Raw genomic sequence first — 20,731 nt, 5'->3', positions numbered from 1 at the left:
AATAACTAGGGACTGGGATAATGTTGATACCGGCTATCATAGGCTACAATATAATTTCAGATTTTGCATATAATTATTCGCAACGAATTTTAGGCCCAATTTACGCAGTGTCTCATGTCATCACTGTAGCCCACATCAATAGCCTAATGATCACGTACAGACAGTAAAACATTATTGTATGCCAACAACTCATTAGGCTACATTGGCCACGATGTAGGTCTACAGTAGCCTAAACGGCATATCATCCATCATAAATCTTACAAGACTGGAAAAGTGGTCCACAACGGTGGTCCACAATATCAGCTGATATGGCTCATTCAGTTGCTGTGCCTGTGCTGAACACCCTACAGGCTAGTATTTTTTAACTATTTCACCTCTTGTCGAGGTATTTGTACAAAAGTTAGATAACAATTCACCTCTTTATTTTGTTAACATGTACAGTAGGCCTGTTTTTGACGCACAAATGAATGGTGGTGGTGTCACTGATTTCTTCAGTAAAATGCATTTGCCGACACTCCCTTACATTTCTGCTGAGTGTCATCAATTATGCAGCCAGGGTAGCTGCAAGCACTGCGAGGTAGCAGCAACAATATGACGACAACCCCAGTTTCTCCCGAATCTTTTCGACATCTGCAGCCGAGCAACACCTTTCTGGGTTCCTTGTAATGCTTATAAAGTAGGTCAATTCTTAGCTTTTTCTAAAATGGTTGCATGTTTTGATGAATTGGTTGGTTCTATAGTCTGTCAATAACCTGATAAAAATGTCGCAGAGCCGCTCTCTGACCAGCATCTTTTTTTTTGCTTGAATTGGCTGCCTGCCTAAGCCTCAACCTGATTCCCGTAATATTTAAGCTTAATCGATATATTGCTAATATCCTTCACTGAGATAGCCATAATATTGTTCAGACAAATAGGAACAATTATAAGAAGACGATGGCCACAATTTTGACAGCTTCAAAACTCAATGATTACATTTTTTTATTTTTTATTATGATTATCAAACAACAATGTATGATTTTGTGCTTAAATTGTATTTCATTTCGTGGTAGTTATGACACGCTGCAAATATTGGCCAAACGAATGTATGGTAATGGGCGCCAGTAGCCTGACGAGTTCATTCTCTCCCCCACCTTCCCCCCAAAATGCTCATCAATCTAATCGAGCCTATTCTAACATTTAGGGGTGTTTTCTCTGGTGCCAGAGCCTTTGAAACTATGCTGCTACCCTTCACGAGTCTTTTTCATCAACCTTTCATCTCAAAATTGATCATCAAAGCAAGAACCTTACAACCATTGTAATTTCGTTGCATACACTTAGCCTGGTATCGATCAGGTGGTCTACATGGCTTTACGGGTGTGGTAGCCTACACATCTCCTTCCTTCAATTGGAGCCGACTTTAGGACTAGGCAGCGCGTAAAACGCTCAGAATGTCCTAGAAACATTGAATTACCGGAGAAAAGGATGGAGAACTATATATTTTTCCTGAGTCTACTATGTTGATGGCGATAAGGTAGGAATATGTATTCGAGATGGGACATTTTGCACGGTGGGAAAATATAACCGCCTAAAATCCTAACATAGAAACCACCCACTGCAGCATTTCGTTGTGTTTCTTAGGCTGTGATGGGCCGCACTTTTGGGTAGGCTGGTGCTAAACGCGTACATTGCAATATCTGTGCACGATGGTTAATTTGTCGTATTATGTACAGTAAATCTACAAACCGACTTTGTGATAAGATTGGCAACGGTAGAATGATCGATATAAAAACACACGTTTTGTTATACATCATAACATTCAGTGGTACTCGATTGACGGTGTTTCGCCTATTACTCCTCCCGTGAAAATCAGATTAGATAACAACGATACACTAAACTAGTGTGCATGTCTTTGGCAGGGAGACTGCTGTCATTGAGTTTGTAGTAAACAATAGTAGCCTGAAATTGATAGGGCCATCGACTGCCAGGAATATGGCAGGTTCTGGTGCAACCCACTGAGATCTGCCTGCTTCGTTACAGAATATAGATTGCCATTTGCCATCATACCATGTCGCCGAATGTGTATCCTAGGCTATATTTGGAAAATGTTTGTCATTATGTGAAGTAAGGACATTTGAATTAGCCTAAGGCCATTTGGCCACGGGTTTACCTGTGAGACACCCTCGTTAACAGCAAGAGCTGCATGGCGCTTTCTGTATACTCTGTCTAAGATGGTTACATAAAACGAGGCCGGTGCACCGCCACCGGATGAAAGAAAATGACAGAAAAATTGTTAATTTCGTATTATGTCCCACTGSGTCCAAGCAAGAATATAATATGAGGGATGGTTGCTATCGAAGGTATGCTGATGCATAGGCTAGCCTAATCTTACATTAGCCAGTGTGGTAACATTTACGGAGGTAAGTAAACGCTGTAGCCTAAAAAAACGTCATGTGCATTTTGATATTGCTTGTGTTTGTTTAATCAACGGAACATATTCCGTTATCGGATTATACGACACCTGCAGCCCCATATCCCTGTTAGTATTAATGTAGCCTATGACTTTAGACTCATGGCCTGCATCCTAAGATCCATTTCTGCCCAAATATCTTGTCCTGTTATCATTAACGCCCCAATACAATACTTTTTCGGAGTAAAGCAAYCAAAGAAAAAGAGTGTGCATGTTGATATTGTATTCAGAAGGCATTTTTTTTACAAGATATTTGAGCCACTACTCTCACTTGCCTCTATCGATCTCGTGGTGCTGAAATGGGACAGTGCCCGTGAGCAGCGCGAGACGAGGGAGAGAGAACTGCATTCCACTCCCCTTTCCCTTCTTTCTTTTATCTCTGATTTTAGGCTGCAGTATTGTTGCTGTTCTAGCCTGTTAGAAGTGTTTCGGGCTGCCTGTAAGGTTGGTTACGTTGTCAATCCCTGTGTTTAGTTATATTGTGCCAATGCAAACAACACAGTTATACAACAAGCTCTACAGTGGACGAGCATTCAGTGTGAGGACAAACACTGACATTTACTGTTTTATCGTTGGTTGAATTTAATATTTAATTTGAAATCGTGAGATTTATACAACGTTATTCATTCCAATATGTTAGCGGGATGTTTCGATATTTGCAGGTTTATACATGATAAATGTGATAGGCCCATTTTGGATGTAGGGTTCATCCTCCCCTGACCTAGGTTCAGAGGTTAGATGAACCCTCTACAGAATATGTAGGCTATAGATGTATAATGTGTCGTTTGTGTGAATTGTCCTTATACGAGTATACCAGACCTGTACTCTGGACAGCTTGATGACATGAGCTTGAGAGTCACAAAAACGTTAAGAATATTCACTTCAAACATTGATGACGGGCAGTTTGTGTGTGTGTAAATGTATGTGGCGGGTCAAGTGTGTGTGTTGCATGCGCGTGTGAGAGAGAAAGAAGTTGCACTTTGACTGAAGTCATATCATAGAGAAACATTGTATGTTGTTAAATAGTGATTGTGGTCGTGTTTAGAAATGGTCTTTTGACAGATTCTCCAACATGATTATGTACTAGTCATGTGCAGTACCCTATTATGTGAGGGTGGTATATGGGAACTGGATCTACCAGCAACTGAATTTGTGCTGTAATATTTATATTTTTTCAATGAAATGAAAGCAAAGGTACACGTATACTGTATTGGGAACCCACAATACTTACTGTAAAACAGTGCCAATGTAATGAGGAATGTAATTAAAGTTCCTGTAGTGTATTAGCTTGTGGATTAGACTGTGTAGCGTATTAGTGGGATTAGACTGTGTAGCGTATTAGTGGGATTAGACTGTGTAGCGTATTAGTGGGATTAGACTGTGTTGTGTATTAGTGGGATTAGACTGTGTAGCGTATTAGTGGGATTAGACTGTGTTGTGTATTAGTGGGATTAGACTGTGTTGTGTATTAGTGGGATTAGACTTGTGTAGTGTATTAGTGGGATTAGACTGTGTTGTGTATTAGTGGGATTAGACTGTGTTGTGTATTAGTGGGATTCGATTGTGTTGTGTATTAGTGGGATTAGACTGTGTAGCGTATTAGTGGGATTAGACTGTGTTGTGTATTAGTGGGATTAGACTGTGTAGTGTATTAGTGGGATTAGACAGTAGTGTATTAGTGAGGTTAGATTTTAGTGTACTAGTGGTATTATACTGTGTAGATTATTAGTGGGATTAGACTGTGTAGTGTATTAGTGATATTAGACTATATAGTGTATTAGTGGGATTAAGACTGTGTAGTGTATTAGTAAGGATTAGACAGTAGTGTATTAGTGGGATTAGACTGTGTTGTGTATTAGTGGGATTAGATTGTGCAGTTTATTGGTGGGATTAGACTGTGTTAGTGTATTAGTGGGATTAGACTGTGTTGTGTATTAGTGGATTAGATTGTGCAGTTATTGGTGGGATTAGACTGTGTTGTGTATTAGTGGGATGAGACTGTTGTATGGGGATTAGATTGTGCAGTTTATTGGTGGGATAGACTGTGTAGTGTATTAGTGGGATTAGACTGTGTAGCGTATTCATGCGGATTAGACTGTTTGTGTATTAGTGGGATTAGACTGTGTTGTGTATTAGTGGGATTAGACTGTGAGTGTATTAGTGGGATTAGACTGTGTAGCGTATTAGTGGGATAGACTGGTTGTGTATTAGTGGGATTAGACTGTGTAGTGTATTAGTGGGATTAGACTGTGTTGTGTATTAGTGAGGTTAGATTTGAGTGTATTAGTAGTATTTACTGCACTTTGACTGAAGTCATATCATAGAGAAACATGTCACGACCGTCGTATGAATAATTGGACCAAGGTGCAGCGTGAGTAGAGTTCCACATTTTAATGATAGTGAAACTTCCAAAACAACAAAGATATAACGATCGTGAAATACGTAGCGCACATAGGCACTCATACAAAAACTATCCCCCATAGCAGGTGGGAAAAAGGACACACTAAGTATGATCCCAATTAGAGGTAACGATCATCAGCTGCCTCCAATTGGGAACCATACACACACACCAACATAGAAATATACTACTAGAAACCCCCAGTCACGCCCTGACCTAAAACACCATAGAGAACCCCGAGGGCTCACTATGGTCAGGGCGTGACAAAACATTGTATGTTGTTGAATAAGTGAATGTGCGTGTTTAGAAATGGTCTTTTGACAGATTCTCCAACATGATTATGTACTAGTCATGTGCAGTACCCTATTATGTGAGGGTGATATATGGGAACTGGATCTACCAGCAACTGGATTTGTGCTGTAATATTTATATTGTTTCAGCATTCAGTTACACATCCCATAGTCTGTTGCCAGGTAGGTCTCTTTTTTTCTCTGCTTGCACAGAGATTCATGACACGGCACATTTCTATACTACCACTTTACTACTGTACTATTACCATAATACTGTTGTATTTTATACATTTTGCCAAGCATGGTTAGCATGGAGTGTGATAGTGAAAAACTTGCCATTATAGAAGTAGATGGCAGGCAAAAAAAAAAAAAAAAAAAATTTGATTCTATGCTTGCCATACCTAAACAATATTAGTTTTTTATACTGCATTTTTTATACTGCACTCTTAGAAAATAAGATGCTATCTAGAACCTAAAAGGGTTCTTCGGCTGTCCACATTTTTTTGTTCCAGGCAGAACGCTTTCCACAGAGGGTTCTTTATGGAACCCAATAGGGTTCTACCTGGAACCAAAAAGGTTCTACCTGGAACCAAAAAGGGTTTTTCTAAGAGTGTGATGGTAATGATAATATCCTTTCAGCATTCATTATTGTTACAGTAAGAGCAGTGCCTCTTTCTAAAGATCTAACTCAACTGAATATACAGTACCAGTCAAAAGTTTGGACACACCTACTCATTCAAGGCTTTTTCTTCATTGTTTCTATTCTCTACATTGTAGAATAATAGTGWAGACATCAAAACTATCAAATAGCACATATGGAATCATGTAATAACCAAAATAGTGTTAAACAAATCAAAATATATTTTACCCACGTAACACCATAGAAAGAGGCGAGGCTCTGCCATCTGCCTGGTACAGTTGAAACCAGGATTCATCCATGAATAGCACCCTTCTCCAGCGTGCCAGTGKCCATTGAAGGTGAGCATTTGCCCACTGAATCCGGTTACGACGCCGAACTGCAGTCAGATCAAGACCCTGGTGAGGACAACGAACACGCAGATGAGCTTCCCTGAGACGGTTTCTGACAGTTTGTGCAGAAATTCTTCTTTGTGCAAACCGACAGTTTCATCAGCTGTACAGGTTGCTGGTCTCAGACGATCCCGCAGGTGAAGAAGCTGGATGTGGAGGTCCTGGGCTGGCGTGGTTACACGTGGTCTGCGGTTGTGAGGCCAGTTGGACATTCTGACAAATTTTCAAAAATATTTAGATTTAAATAATTGATCAGATACTCCTTTTCTGAGCGACTTACAGTAGAGAGTGCATACATTTAATATTTTTCCGTACTGGTCCCCCGTGGGAATCGAACCCCCTGGCGTTGCAAGCGCAATGCTCTACCAACTGAGCAACATAGAACTAAAACAACGTTAGAGACAGCTTATGGTAGAGATATTAACATTAAATTATCTAGCAACAGTCAGCATGCCAATTGCACGCTCCCTCAAAACTTGAGACATCTGTGGCATTGTGTTGTGTGACAAACTGCCTTTTATTGTCCCCGGCACAAGGTGCACCTGTGCAATGATCTTACTGTTTAATGAGCTTCTTGATATGCCATACCTGTCAGGTGGATGGATTATCTTGGCAGAGGATACATGCTCACTAACAGGGAGGTAAACAAATTTGTGCACAAAATGTGAGAGAAATAAGCTTTGTGTGCCTATGGAACATTTCTGGGATCTTTTATTTCAGCTCATGAAACATGGGACCAACACTTTACATGTTGCATTTATATTTTTTGTTCTGTATATATATTTAATTTAATGTCCTTTTCTATAACTGTTCTGTACTTCGTCTGTTCTGTACTACGTTTTATGTGGACCCCAGGAAGAGTAGCTTCTGCATGTGCAGTAGCTAATGAGGATCCTAATAAACAAAACTAAATAAACTAACATCCCAGGCCTGAATCAACCACACATTTTATGCAAGTTACGGCATCAGTATCTTCAATTGATAACGAGCACAAATAATCTACAGTTGAAGTCGGAAGTTTACATACACCTTAGCCAAATACATTTAAACTCAGTTTTTCACAATTCCTGACATTTAATCCGAGTAGAAATTCCCTGTCTTAGGTCAGTTAGGATCACCACTTTATGTTAAGAATGTGAAATGTCAGAATAATAGTAGAGAGAATGATTTATTTCAGCATTTATTTATTTCATCACATTGCCAGTGGGTCAGAACTTTACATACACTCAATTAGTATTTGGTAGTATTGCCTTTAAATTGTTTACCTTGGGTCAAACATTTAGGGTACCCTTCCACAAGCTTCCCACAATAAGTTGGGTAAATTTTGGCCCATTCCTCCTGACAGAGCTGGTGTAACTGAGTCAGGTTTGTAGGCCTCCTTGCTCGCACACACTTTTTCAGTTCTGCCCACACATTGTCTATAGGATTGAGGTCAAGGCTTTGTGATGGCCACTCCAATACCTTGACTTTGTTGTCCTTAAGCCATTTTGCCACAACTTTGGAAGTATGCTTGGGGTCTTTGTCCATTTGGAAGACCCATTTGCGACCAAGCTTTAACTTCCTGACTGATAATTTGAGATGTTGCTTCAATATATCCACATAATTTTCCTGCCTCATGATGCATCTATTTTGTGAAGTGCACCAGTCCCTCCTGCAGCAAAGCACCCCCACAACATGATGCTGCCACGCCCGTGCTTCACGGTTGGGATGGTGTTCTTCGGCTTGCAAGCCTCCCCCTTTTTCCTCCAAACATAACGATGGTAATTATGGCCAAACAGTTCTATTTTTGTTTCATCAGCCAAAGGACATTTCTCCAAAAAGTACAATCTTTGTCCCATATGCAGATGCAAACCGTAGTCTGGCTTTTTTGTGGCGGTTTTGGAAAGTGGCTTCTTCCTTGCTGAGCGCCTTTCAGGTTATGTCGATATAGGACTAGTTTTTACTGTGGATATAGATACTTTTGTTTCTGTTTCCTCCAGCATTATTCACAAGGTTTTTGCTGTTGTTTCTGGGATTGATTTGCACTTTTCGCACCAAAGTACGTTCATCTCTAGGAGATGAGCGGTATGACGGCTAGGTGGTCCCATGGCGTTATTACTTGCGTATTTTGTTTGTACAGATGAATGTGGTACCTTCAGGCGTTTGGAAATTGCTCCCAAGGATGAACCAGACTTGTGGAGGTCTACAATTTCTTTTCTGAGGTCTTGGCTGATTTCTTTTGATTTTCCCATGATGTCAAGCAAAGAGGCACTGAGTTTGAAGGTAGACCTTGAAATACATCCACAGGTACACTCCAATTGACTCAAATTATGTCAATTATCCTATTAGAAGCTTCTAAAGCCATGACATAATTTTTGGGAATTTTTCCAAGCTGTTTAAAGACACAGTCAACTTAGTATATTTAAACTTCTGACCCACTGGAATTGTGATACAGTGAATTATAAGTAAAAAAATCTGTCAGTAAACAATAGTTGGAAAAATGACTTGTGTCATGCACAAAGTAGATGTCCTAACCAACTTGCCAAAACGATAGTTTGTTAACAAGAAATGTGTGGAGTGGTTGAAAAACGAGTTTTAATGACTCCAACCTAAGTGTATGTTAACTCCCGACTTCAACTGTATGTGAGCAATACACTAATTTGTATTTTCTTCCAWTACAATATTCATGGAGCTAGCGTTATATATTTTAATAAAATACAGGGTGTCCTCTACAGCATTTAAAGCCTTTGTCCCCAAAGCACCCTGTTTCCTATAGTMCACCACTTTTGACCAAGACCCATAGGGCTGTGTAAACTATTGTATGTAGGGAATAGGTTGCCATTTGGATTGCGACTCGTGATCTAACCTACTTGTTATATCTATCATACATGAAAGCCATTGACTCATATTTGTTCTGTCATTCTACATCTGTAGTGTGTTCTCAAAATAGCAGCATCGTTATTTGATGTTTTAGTTGGTGTTTTTAGTTTGATGATCTCACCTTTTTAACCGTTATCTCTCGTTCAGGGTTAGCGTATCTGGTCCCGCCCCAAATGGCACCCTATTCCCTATATAGTGCACTGCCTTTGACCATGACCCATAGAGCTCTGTACAGAAGTAGTGCACTATATAGGAAATAGAGTGTTATTTGGGACATATCCTGTGTTATTTCTTCTTCTGTCAAGTCCGGACTGTACTGGTCCATTTCTGCGACGGCTCTGCTGTGAGAGAACGTGAAAGATCTTCTCTTGCTCTGAAGCTTTTCTTTACCGTAGAAAAAACAGGGAGAGAGTACTTGCGTCCAAAATGGCACCCTATATAGTATTTGGGTCAAGAGTAACGGGGGTGCCATCTTGGATTCACATAAAGTGTAACGCTAAATATTACTTCTCCGAATCCAGTTCATATACATACATCTTGCTGTTATGATATCCATGTATGATATTTACAAACATTTCAAAATCATTCAAACTATTAAATATTTAATGCCTTGTATTTTCAAGAGAAGACTATGAAAATCACAAGGGCCTCAACAATAGGACAGCCCATTTCTACAGTCTAATCTGCTCTGATGTTCTTTGGGCTCTGCTTCCTCAACTCTCTTGCTCTTTTGAAGGAAACAGGCACCACTCACTCTTGTGCATATTACCTTCGAATGCTCTTGTGATTTTTGGTTTCACCTTGATTCATCTTTTGTTGAGCACCTTCTATTACCCTTCTAACTCTGCTCTCTTGGCTCATTTGTTCTTCTTTGCTCTCTCTCATTCCCCCAGAGCTGGTTTCAGTGGATGGTACAATACTTAAAGACCAAGTAGCTACAGGATGACAACATGGCTGCACCCCTTATGGCACCACCAGGACCTGACAGCTTTAAATATTTTACCGCGGAAACATTGGCTAACATCGAGCTCCGGATCAACGAGGAGAAGAACAAACCGCCGCCAAAACAGGACAGCAGTCACCGTGACGACGACGATGACAACAAACCCAAGCCCAATGGCGACCTGGAGGCTGGGCGGAATCTGCCCTTCATCTATGGCGACATCCCTCCTGGAATGGTGGCAACACCACTGGAGGATCTGGACCCTTTCTACCAGGCTCAGAAAGTAAGTGACACAACACACGCCTCCTCCTTATCTCTATCCTCCATCACAGACCGACAGACACACACACACACACATCCTTGGCCTTGCTTTGTCTCAACACCTTACATCACAGATATAGTAAGAGGAATAAGTGCTGTCATGTGACTAAGATTGTATTAAAAAATTTTAACAATCACTTTGGCTAATTTCAGAACCTTGTGGTCATTTTTCAAAACTCTATACACAAAACTCAAAACGGTCATCACTTTTAACACAGGCTGTCCAATGTTCAAAACATTGCATTGTGCATTCATATCTTTAAAAGAAACCTTGTACTTGCAGAATCGTTGGTTCAAATAACTCATTWATCATGAAATACCATAGGAACATTCATTTAGATCACCCACACACAAGATACCGATAGTTTCACTGTGTAGTTGTTCRTACAATCATTAAATATTRTAGTACAAAATATGTGATACGTTTCATTATGGTACTACATGTAAATACATCACTGTAAAAGGACTAATAGAGAGAATACTACAGACACAGTGGAATCATTGAACAAAATATGACATTTATTGATGAAATACATTAAAATCACAACATAGGATTCTTTGAATCAAAGCAAAAAGAAAATAATTACAGTAAAACGTCAACTGCAGTGTTCCTCACCTGGCTTACTGTAAAAAGCAGAACAAAGGATTGATTACTGTACTTCTATATTTCCATCAACCCTGTCTTGTGGATTTGGCCACAGGTTCTCATCCACATCACAATGGATGTTTTCATTAGCCAAACATCCTGGGAAGAATCTTCGGGCATGGCGAATCCAGGCCCGACAGTGGTCTGCCGTGATGTCATTGCATGTGTCATCCATGGCCTGGAGAAGGGTGGCTTGTTTGTGAGGGCGGCTATCATATACCTTCCACCTCCATGTGGAGAAAAATTCCTCAATCAGGTTAAGGAAAGGAGACTATGGGGGTAAGTTCAGGGTGGTAATTTGTGGATGGGTCTGAAACCATGCTTGCACCATTTGAGCATGGTGGAACCTGACATTATCCCACACAATGACATAGGTCACGCCATCAGCTCTACAGACCTGATTTAGCTCATCAAGGAAGGTTACAAGGAGAGCTGCATTATATGATCCAATACGAGGTCTGAGTCCCACCACACCATCTTCCGATATAGCCGCACACATGGTGATGTTGGCCCCACGATGTCCAGGTACTTGGATGGTTGCCCGCTGGTCAATGAAATTCCGACCTCTCCTCCTTGTCTTGGCCAGGTTGAAGCCTGCCTCATCCAAGAAGAGGAATTTGTGATGGTTTTTGTCAGCATCCAGCTCCATCACCCTCTAAAAATACATTTTGGAAAGAGAATTACTGATTACAATGATGTAGAATTTTGGGGGAATTTTTCACAACAGGCATCTTGCTTCACTCTGTCTGCATTTCTTTTAAAAGGCACACGGTATAGCTGTTTTAGAGACACCTGGTGCCCTTTCAGCATGCATGCAATAGTCGGCAAACTTATGGCTTCGACATTGTTGAACATGTCATCATTGTCCATGATGGGCTGCCGAATTTCTGTAAGGCGATTATCATTTCTGGCCCGAACCAAATTGACCACAGCCTGCTCTTGTTGGTCAGTCAGAATTTTGCCTCTGCCTCCCCTATTCGGCCTAGTCTCAATTCTTCAGGGAAAATGACAGTAAGAACACATTTAGTCACATCACCTACTCTGTGGTACACATTGGCATGCAGTATACAGTCATTTGACAATTGAGAGTAGCCTAATGTTTAGTGCATGCTGAAGACTTACTGGTTCTCATTGCGGAAAGTTGATCTTCTGAGGTTTGGTTGAATCATTGTAGCTGCCTCAGTCGTCATTGTCATGATTTACGACATGGTCTACAACTATTGCTCTGATTTCATTGGACACTCTTTGCTGTTGCTGCCGCGGTCTTGGTCCGTGTCCTCTACCACGTTCCCCCACACCTCTCAGACRAGGCCCACAACCACCTCTCAGAAGGGGTGCTTGTCCSCTGCCTTTCCTTTCACCACCACGTCTTCCTCCTCCCACTGCTTGACCTCTATTGTGACCTGGATCACCTGTTGTGACCTGGATCACCTGTTGTGACCTGGATCACCTGTTGTGACCTGGATCACCTGCTCGCTCCATGTTATCGCTATGTTGTTGTAGGGGGATACCACTCATTTCACAATATACACTCGTACCACAATGTGAAATCTAATCATCAGTAACGAGTTGGCAGTATTGGAAAAGCAATTACAAGGGCCTGYATACACTCACTGGCCACTTTATTAAATACACCTGCATGTTAACGCAAATAGCCTGCTCCTTCGTACAGCGAATCATGTGGCTGCCTGCAACTTAATATAWAGAGTATATAGAGTAGACAGCTTTAGTTGTTGTTCGACCAAACATTAGAACGGGCRAGATGMGTAATCTAAGCAACTTTGACCGTGGTATGATTGTTGATGCCACACATGGTGGTTCCAGCATCTCAGAAACAGCTGCCCTCCTGGGATTTTCACGCACTACAGTCTCTAGAGTTTACAGAGAATGGTGCGATAAACAAAATTCACATTCAGTGAGCGGCAGTTCTATGGGCAAAAACACCTTGTTAATAAGAGAGGTCAGAGGAGAATGTTCAGACTCATTCAAGCTAACAGAAAGGCCACAAATGCTMAAATAACAGCCGTTTAAAACAGTGGTGTGCAGAAGGGCATCTCTTAACGTACAACTCCGTGAATAATTCAGGCTGTTGAGGAGACAAAAGGGGATCCTACCCAGCACTAGATAGGTGTACCTAATAAAGTGGCCGGTTAGTGTACAGTAATGTGAAATCTGAAAACATGGTCTGGAAAAGTGGTACATGGGACCATAGAAACAGTGTCTGATAAAGAATGATGATGAAATATTACATCCATAGATAATGTAGTCCAATTGGTTCATGTTCCACGTTAATTGGTGTCRATGGATCTCGTTATCCTGAAACTTTCATGATCTACACATGGAATATTGTTTGTCAGTTTCCACAAAACTATGCAACAGTTMCTTATCATTTTGAGCAGTTGTATCAATTGATAATTAGATCATTGTAATGAAATTAATAGACGTCCATCTCAGATGTAATGTGTGAATTGCATTTTGAAATGGTAATACTTTAATGTTAAGTTGTGTCATTTTGAACAGGTGATTTTAGTTCAATGAACAAATGATCTTAGCTTTATGTGTATTGTATCCAAGCAATTGGAAAAAGTGTTAGAGTTAAAAAAAAAAAAAGGTGCACTTTGATCATTGGTTGTGAGTTTTGTGTCTAGAGTTTAAAAAAAGGTGCACTTTGATCAGTTTTGTGTCTAGAGTTTTGAAAAATGACATCAAGATGCTGAAATTAGTGCCAAAGTGATTGTAAAAACACCTGTAAGGAACAGGAAAAACAGTGATTCTAATGATAGACCGTCTTCTGAAGATCAATATGGAAAGGCTTTCCCAAAAAACATCCCAATTCATTTAATGCAGTGGGCTAAATCAGTTTCTTGGTAGTCTTAAACAGATCTTCTTTGGAGCAAAAGTATACACCTCACCCACATGGTTATGGGCTTAAGAAAAATAAACAATACACTTGTCAGATATAAAGTTGAAATGTAATACATTTCGAGTTTGCATCCCAATATTACACTATACATCACAGAAGACTRAAATAAAGACTGAAATAACTAAAAATACCGGATTTTTGGAGGCTTTTTAAAAATAATGTTAATTAATTATGAAATTATGAAAAATATTAATAACATCCCCCCCACGAGGCCAATAGGTATTTTGACTGCAGGAAAGGGTTGTGGGCCTCCCGAGTGGCGYAGCGGTCTAAGTCACTACAGATCCAGGTTCGATCCCGGGCTGTSTCGCAGCCGGCTCAGACGCACAATTGGCCCAGCGTCGTCCGGGTTAGGGGAGGCTTTGGCCGGCCTGGATGTCCTTGTCCCATCGCGCTCTAGCGTCTCCTGTGGCGGGCCGGGCGCATGCACGCTGACACGGTCTCCAATTGTACGTTGTTTCCGCCGAAACATTGGTGAGGCTGGCTTCCGGGTTAAGCGAGCAGTGTGTCAAGAAGCGGTGCGGCTCGGCAGGGTCGTGTTTCAGAGGAAAAGGGCTACATCTTAACTAGCGTATGCCTACCTGTCAGAATTATTATTTACATCAATCCAGTGGCCATTTGTTTTGAAAATCTCATGTGTCCTACAGAAACAGCACTAACCAAACGGTGCTAGGTGCCTGCACAGTTGAATTAAAAGTGGTCTCCTGATGTTGTTTAAGCATTGTTGTGGACTTAGATCATATTTTGTTGTTTTTCTGTTAAAAAGTGTGACATTGAGAGCGGAACCCCCCCAAATGAAAAAAATCTGGATTTTTGACAAAGTTGACGGTCTCAGTTCTGCATTTCACCAGCAGGCTGATACCAAAATGAAGACACTCATTCAGAGGCTGTAGTGTAGTTAGTATGTGTTAATAATTCCATATCTGGCCATGTCTTATCACTTTAAATTCTTATTTCTTYTTATTTCATGTTTTCATTCCATTATTAGCCTATTTGCATAGTACAGCTTCAGTTGACCTGACTGAAAGACCAATGTGGGATTGATCATTTTAGGTCATTCATAGTGTATGTCACTGTTTGTCATATCATTTTTCACACAGGGCGCCGTTCTGTCGCCGTGGGGGCCTTTTAGACATTTTGGGGCAATATTATAGTATACCCACTTCTCCAGGTACCACTACACCACTGTTCATAACCAGGGGTGAAAGTTAGGCGGTATGGTCCGGTACGGCGTCCCGGCAAAATAAATAGTGGGGGCCATACCAGTAAAACATGAGCCTATCACAATAATGAAACCAAAATGTCAAGAAAACTGTCGGCTACTAGACCATTATTTATCATTACTGCATGTCAGAGGCATGACAAAGACTCCTAAATGCGACATTGTTCAACGAGAACACTGACATTTTGCCAAGGCAGAGATGATTGGCCGAAACCGAGACAGTGGAGGTATTTATTCTGGCCTAATGACAATCTCCAAATGTCATTACACTTTTKGGCGTTTTGTGTAACAGATGTCTCTTTCCATTCACCACTTTGTTTGGAGGCTGGTAATATGTTGAGGGTGGATGAACGTGTGCAGGTCACCTAGTAAAAGGAGCCCTTTGAAGTGATTGACAATCATATGAATGACTGGTTGCGTTTATGCCACAAGAAAAGGTAATGCATTTTAAAAGTGACATTTTTGTTGTTGTTTATGACWAGGCCCACAGAGATGCTATTGAATTAATAGCGATTTTAAATATAATTTTATGATTAGGCCCCACGGCCGGCCCGCCCATTAGGCAGGATTAGGCAGCCGCCTATAGCAGCAGTTTGACAAGGGCGGCATTTTCCGAGCTAAACTGACCATGACGCACCTCCAACAATACATACCTCACATTATTCTGCCCCAAAACAATGATAGCTTCTCTCAGTGGCATTAGGGCTATACAGATGAGCGCTGATGCTGCCATATGATAAGCAGTGCCTACTTTGCCAAAGGCTGTAAAATATTTAGCTTGTCCATGCCCAGCCCACCAACACTAGAGTACAGGCTGAGTAGTGCAGTCTGTGTAGAGTACAGGCTGAGTAGTGCAGTCTGTGTAGAGTACGGGCTGAGTAGTGATGTCTGTGTAGAGTACAGTCTGTGTAGAGTACAGTCTGTGTAGAGTACAGTCTGTGTAGAGTACGGGCTGAGTATTGATGTCTGTGTAGAGTACAGTCTGTGTAGAGTACAGTCTGTGTAGAGTACGGGCTGAGTAGAGTACAGACTGTGTAGAGTACGGGCTGAGCAGCGTGTCAATACAATAGAATCCTACTCCGACGCGTTCTGCCTACAACAACATCTCTTGCATAGTTAGTTTTGTTTCGGTATGTTGCATTGAAAGTGGCTAATACTGTATGTCACAATTGCCTCAGTCAAGGGAAACGTTGATGGTGTTAACAGGGAAAACTCTAGAACAGTGGTCACCAACATTTTCTGAGTCAAGATCACTTTCTGAGTCAAAATGCAAGCCGAGATCTACTGCTCAGATTTTTTTTGACTTGGCTAATAAAACGTAAGTCTATGCAACATTAACCAATTAAAAACAGTACTGTAGCAATTAGGTTTGTGCAGTAAGCTACAGTTGAAGTCGGAAGTTTACATACRCTTAGGTTGGAGTCATTGAAACTCGTTTTTCAACCACTCCACAAGTTTCTTGTTAACTAACTATAGTTTTGGCAAGTCGGTTAGGACATCTACTTTGTGCAATTTTTCCAACAATTGTTTACTAGAGAAGATTATTTCATTAGAAGTCACTGTATCACAATTCCAGTGGGTCAGAAGTTTACATACACTTAGTTGACTGAGCCTTTAAACAGCTTGGAAAATTCCAGAAAATGATGTCATGGCTTTAGAAGCTTCTGATAGGCTAATCATCATTTGAGTCAATTGGAGGTATACCTGTGGATTTATTTCAAGGCCTACATACTAATACATACATATTGAGTGTATGTAAACTTCTGACCCACTGGGAATGTGATGAAAGAAATACATGCTGAAATAAATCATTCTCTCTACTATTATTCTGACATTTCACATTCTTAACTTAAAGTGGTGATCCTAATTAACCTAAGACAGGGAATTTTACTAGGATTAAATGTCAGGAATTGTGAAAAACTGAGTCTAAATGTATTTGGCTAAGGTGTATGTAAACTTCCGACTTCAACTGTATAGGCCAATACATTATCCACACATATTGGCTTTGATTGAATTGCCCTGCCAATGCATTGTTCAGGCCATTCATATACAATTATTTTTCAAAGGTATGATCACACCGGTAATAGATCCGTTGCTGTATTACTTTTGAGGCATAGCTGAGTGAGTATACATTTAAATAATTAGCTTTTATTTTACCGGGCTGATGGTGCCTGTATCTGATGTCTCAGCGGAAGGAGAGAGCAGCAGACTGAGGGTCCACCTGTCAACATCCCTCCAGTCTCTCCTTTCCTCCACTGACACAGACCAAAAAGGGACACAGTCTTCCAGCTGATGGCGAAACTCGAGTCGCACCGCATTATTTCTGCCTCATGCACAAATTCATGTTGTTACTCCTATGAACAGAGAAGGTGAAATATTCCTTGATATTAAAAAAAGACCAAGCCGGTAATAATACATCAACGCTAGCCTAAAGATAGACCTTCCTCCTCATTCATTACTGCTGCAGTGCTTGTTGTAGCGCTGTGTGGAAATAGGAAGAACACACATTTTATGTCTATAAAAGTGTTGAATACAAAGTGTTGAGAGTTGCGCGTAAGAACTTAAACATGAAGTCACTCATTAAAACAGCAGCTCTTTACTGTATTCGTTGACAGTCTCTCTCTAGTTTTGGTTTTAAACGTTTAGAAACAGTATCAACTTTGTTGTAGCTTTCTTTTACGTCTTTACTGCAGATACGGTAGTCTGAGCCATCCGATTGACCAGCGGTGGGCTCATAGTGCACTTGATTTGCTCTCTGAGCCCACCGCGAAGGCAGAGTTTGTACCTTCAGACACATGAAATGGTTCAAAATGGCAACAGTTGGCCTACCCAGCACGCTGGGCATCTGAAATCAGGTGCACCTACTGCCAACAGCCCAAGACAAATAAAAAAAAATAAGAACACAAGGTTTTGTTGTCGTTTTTTTAACAGAAATGTTTGGCGATCGACTAGAAATGCCTTGGAGATCGATCAGTCGATCACGATTGACCGGTTGGTGACCACTGCTCTAGAAAGTTGAGTGAAGTTTAATCTCGTGCTTCTCTCTGTGGGCTGATATTTCTGCAAGTCCCGGGGATCTGCGCAGTTCAGTCTCGGGACGCACGCAGCTTAGAGGGAAGATTGGCTTGAAGTAGATTGTACAGTCAACTTTCCTGACAGTTCTTGACTATGTTGACACCATTTACCAGAATGCAGCAGCCACTGCTCTTAAACCATTTGATGCCGTCTACCATAGCTTTATTACTGGTGACAAATATTAGTATTTTATTTTTTTGGTACCTTCTACCCCTTTTTCTCCCCAATTTCCTGATGTTCAATTGGTAGTTACAGTCTTGTCCCATCGCTGCAACTCCATCGCTGCAACTACGGAGTCGGGAGAGGGGAAGGTCGAGAGCCATGCGTCCTCCGAAACATGACCCTGCCAAGCCGCACTGCTTCTTGACACACTGCTCACTTAACCCGGAAGCCAGCTGCACCAATGTGTCGGTAGTTACACTGTACAACTGGCGACCGAAGTCAGCGTGCATGCGCCCGGCCTGCCACAAGGAGTCACTAGAACCCGATGGGACAAGGACATCCCCGCCAGCCAAACCCTCCCCTAACCCGGACAATGCAGGTCCAATTGTTTACCGCCTCATGGGTCTCCCGGTCACGGCCAGGTGTGACACAGCCTGGGATCAAACTCAGCTCTGTAGTAATGCCTCCAGCACTGCGATGCCTTAGACCGCTGTGCCATTCAGGAGGCCCACAGGTGACAGTTTTAATACTCATCACTATCAGAAGGTCAGCTGGATCTCACTAAAGTCCCGTAGATCACTTCATTACTCCCTTCTTGTTTACAAGCTTTGCTCCACAAGTTTCCAACATACACAACAAGGCCAAAAGAATGTGGACACCCCTTCAACTTAGTGGATTCGGCTACAGTGAGGGAAAAAAGTATTTGATCCCCTGCTGATTTTGTAHGTTTGCCCACTGACAAAGAAATGATCAGTCTATAATTGTAATGGTAGGTTTATTTGAACAGTGAGAGACAGAATAACAACAAAAAAATCCAGAAAAACGCATGTCAAAAATGTTATAAATTGATTTGCAATTTAATGAGGGAAATAAGTATTTGACCCCCTCAATCAGAAAGATTTCTGGCTCTCAGGTGTCTTTTATACAGGTAATGAGCAGAGATTAGGAGCACACTCTTAAAGGGAGTGCTCCTAATCTCAGTAACCTACCATTAAAATTATAGACTGATCATTTCTTTGTCAGTGGGCAAACGTACAATATCAGCAGGGGATCAAATACTTTTTTCCCTCACTGTATTTCAGCCACACCCGTTGCTGAAAGGTGTATACAATTGAGCACACAGCCTTGCAATCTCCATAGATGCAATCTCAATGACTTTCAATGTGGCACCGTCATAGGATAGGCCACCTTTCCAACAGTTTGCCCTGYTAGAGCTGCCCCGGTCAACTGTACGTGCTGTTATTGTGAAGTTGAAACGTATAGGAGGAAAACACTCACTACCGAATTCCAAACTGCCTCTGGGTGCAATGTCAGTACAATAACTGTTCGTCGGGAGCATYATGAAATGTGTTTCCATGGCCGAGCCTAAAATCACCACTCGCAATGCCAAGCGTCGGCTGGAGTGGTGTAAAACTTGCCGCCATTGGACTCTGGAGCAGTGGAAACGTGCAGTCCAACTTTACAATGCAATGCATAGTGCCAACTGTAAAGTTTGGTGGAGGAAGAATAGTGGTCTGGGGCTGTTTTCATGGTTCGGGCTAGGCTCCTTAGTTTCACTGAAGGGAAATCTTAATACTACAGCGTACAATTACATTCTAGACAATTCTATGCTCCCAGCTTTGTGGCAACAGTTTGGGGAAGGCCCTTTCCTGTTTCAGCATGACAATGCCCCTGTGCACAAAGCGAGGTCCATATAGAAATGGTTTGTCGAGATCGCTGTGGAAGAACTTGACTGGCCTGCACAGATCCCTGACCTCAACCCCATCGAACACCTTTTGAGGTCGCACATGGTAAATCCGCCTCTAGTTTTAATGCACCACAGTTATGGAATACTTTCCAAAACAAATGACACCTGGATTCCCTAGTGCCGATAGGGCAGATGAGTAATGAGCTCTTTGAAGAGCGACAGTAACCAGCTTTGATTGAGGAGGGTATCAGTGCTATTGTGATGTATGTATAGACAGACAGACAGACAGACAGACAGACAGACAGACAGACAGACAGACAGACAGACAGACAGACAGACAGACAGACAGACAGAACAACATTCTTTGGCTATCCTCCAGAGTAGTCTCTACCTGCCCTTAACTATCAAATGTATGATAGCTGTTACAGAAACAAGGGCGTCCCATCCTCCTCTCTCAACATCGTGACTATCTTCTACCTAAATGATCATGGAGAAGTACTGTATAAGTCAGTATAGTTAAGAGTCACACCTTATTGATGTTGATGTGATGTTTGGTGATATTTCCCTCCTTTGTCAATCTGGGCTCCCGAGTGGCTAAAGGCATCACTCTCCCTTCCAGCCTTAATCAACAACCACTCTCCCTTCCAGCCTTTATCAACAACTACTCTCCCTTCCAGCCTTTATCAACAACCACTCTCCCATTTCCAGGCCTTTATCACGTATAACCACT

The 20,731-nt window shown here is 41.5% G+C and overlaps 1 pseudogene; it reads left to right on the top strand.

Annotated features, from left to right (window-relative positions):
• The first annotated feature begins 570 nt into the window (after window positions 1-570).
• The window catches only part of LOC111966143 (sodium channel protein type 8 subunit alpha-like), a 125,413-nt pseudogene continuing 105,252 nt past the window's right edge, over window positions 571-20,731 (top strand).

This window comes from Salvelinus sp. IW2-2015, linkage group LG7 (assembly GCF_002910315.2).
Source record: "Salvelinus sp. IW2-2015 linkage group LG7, ASM291031v2, whole genome shotgun sequence".
Lineage (NCBI taxonomy): Eukaryota > Metazoa > Chordata > Actinopteri > Salmoniformes > Salmonidae > Salvelinus > Salvelinus sp. IW2-2015.
This window is presented reverse-complemented; position numbering and strand designations above follow the sequence as displayed.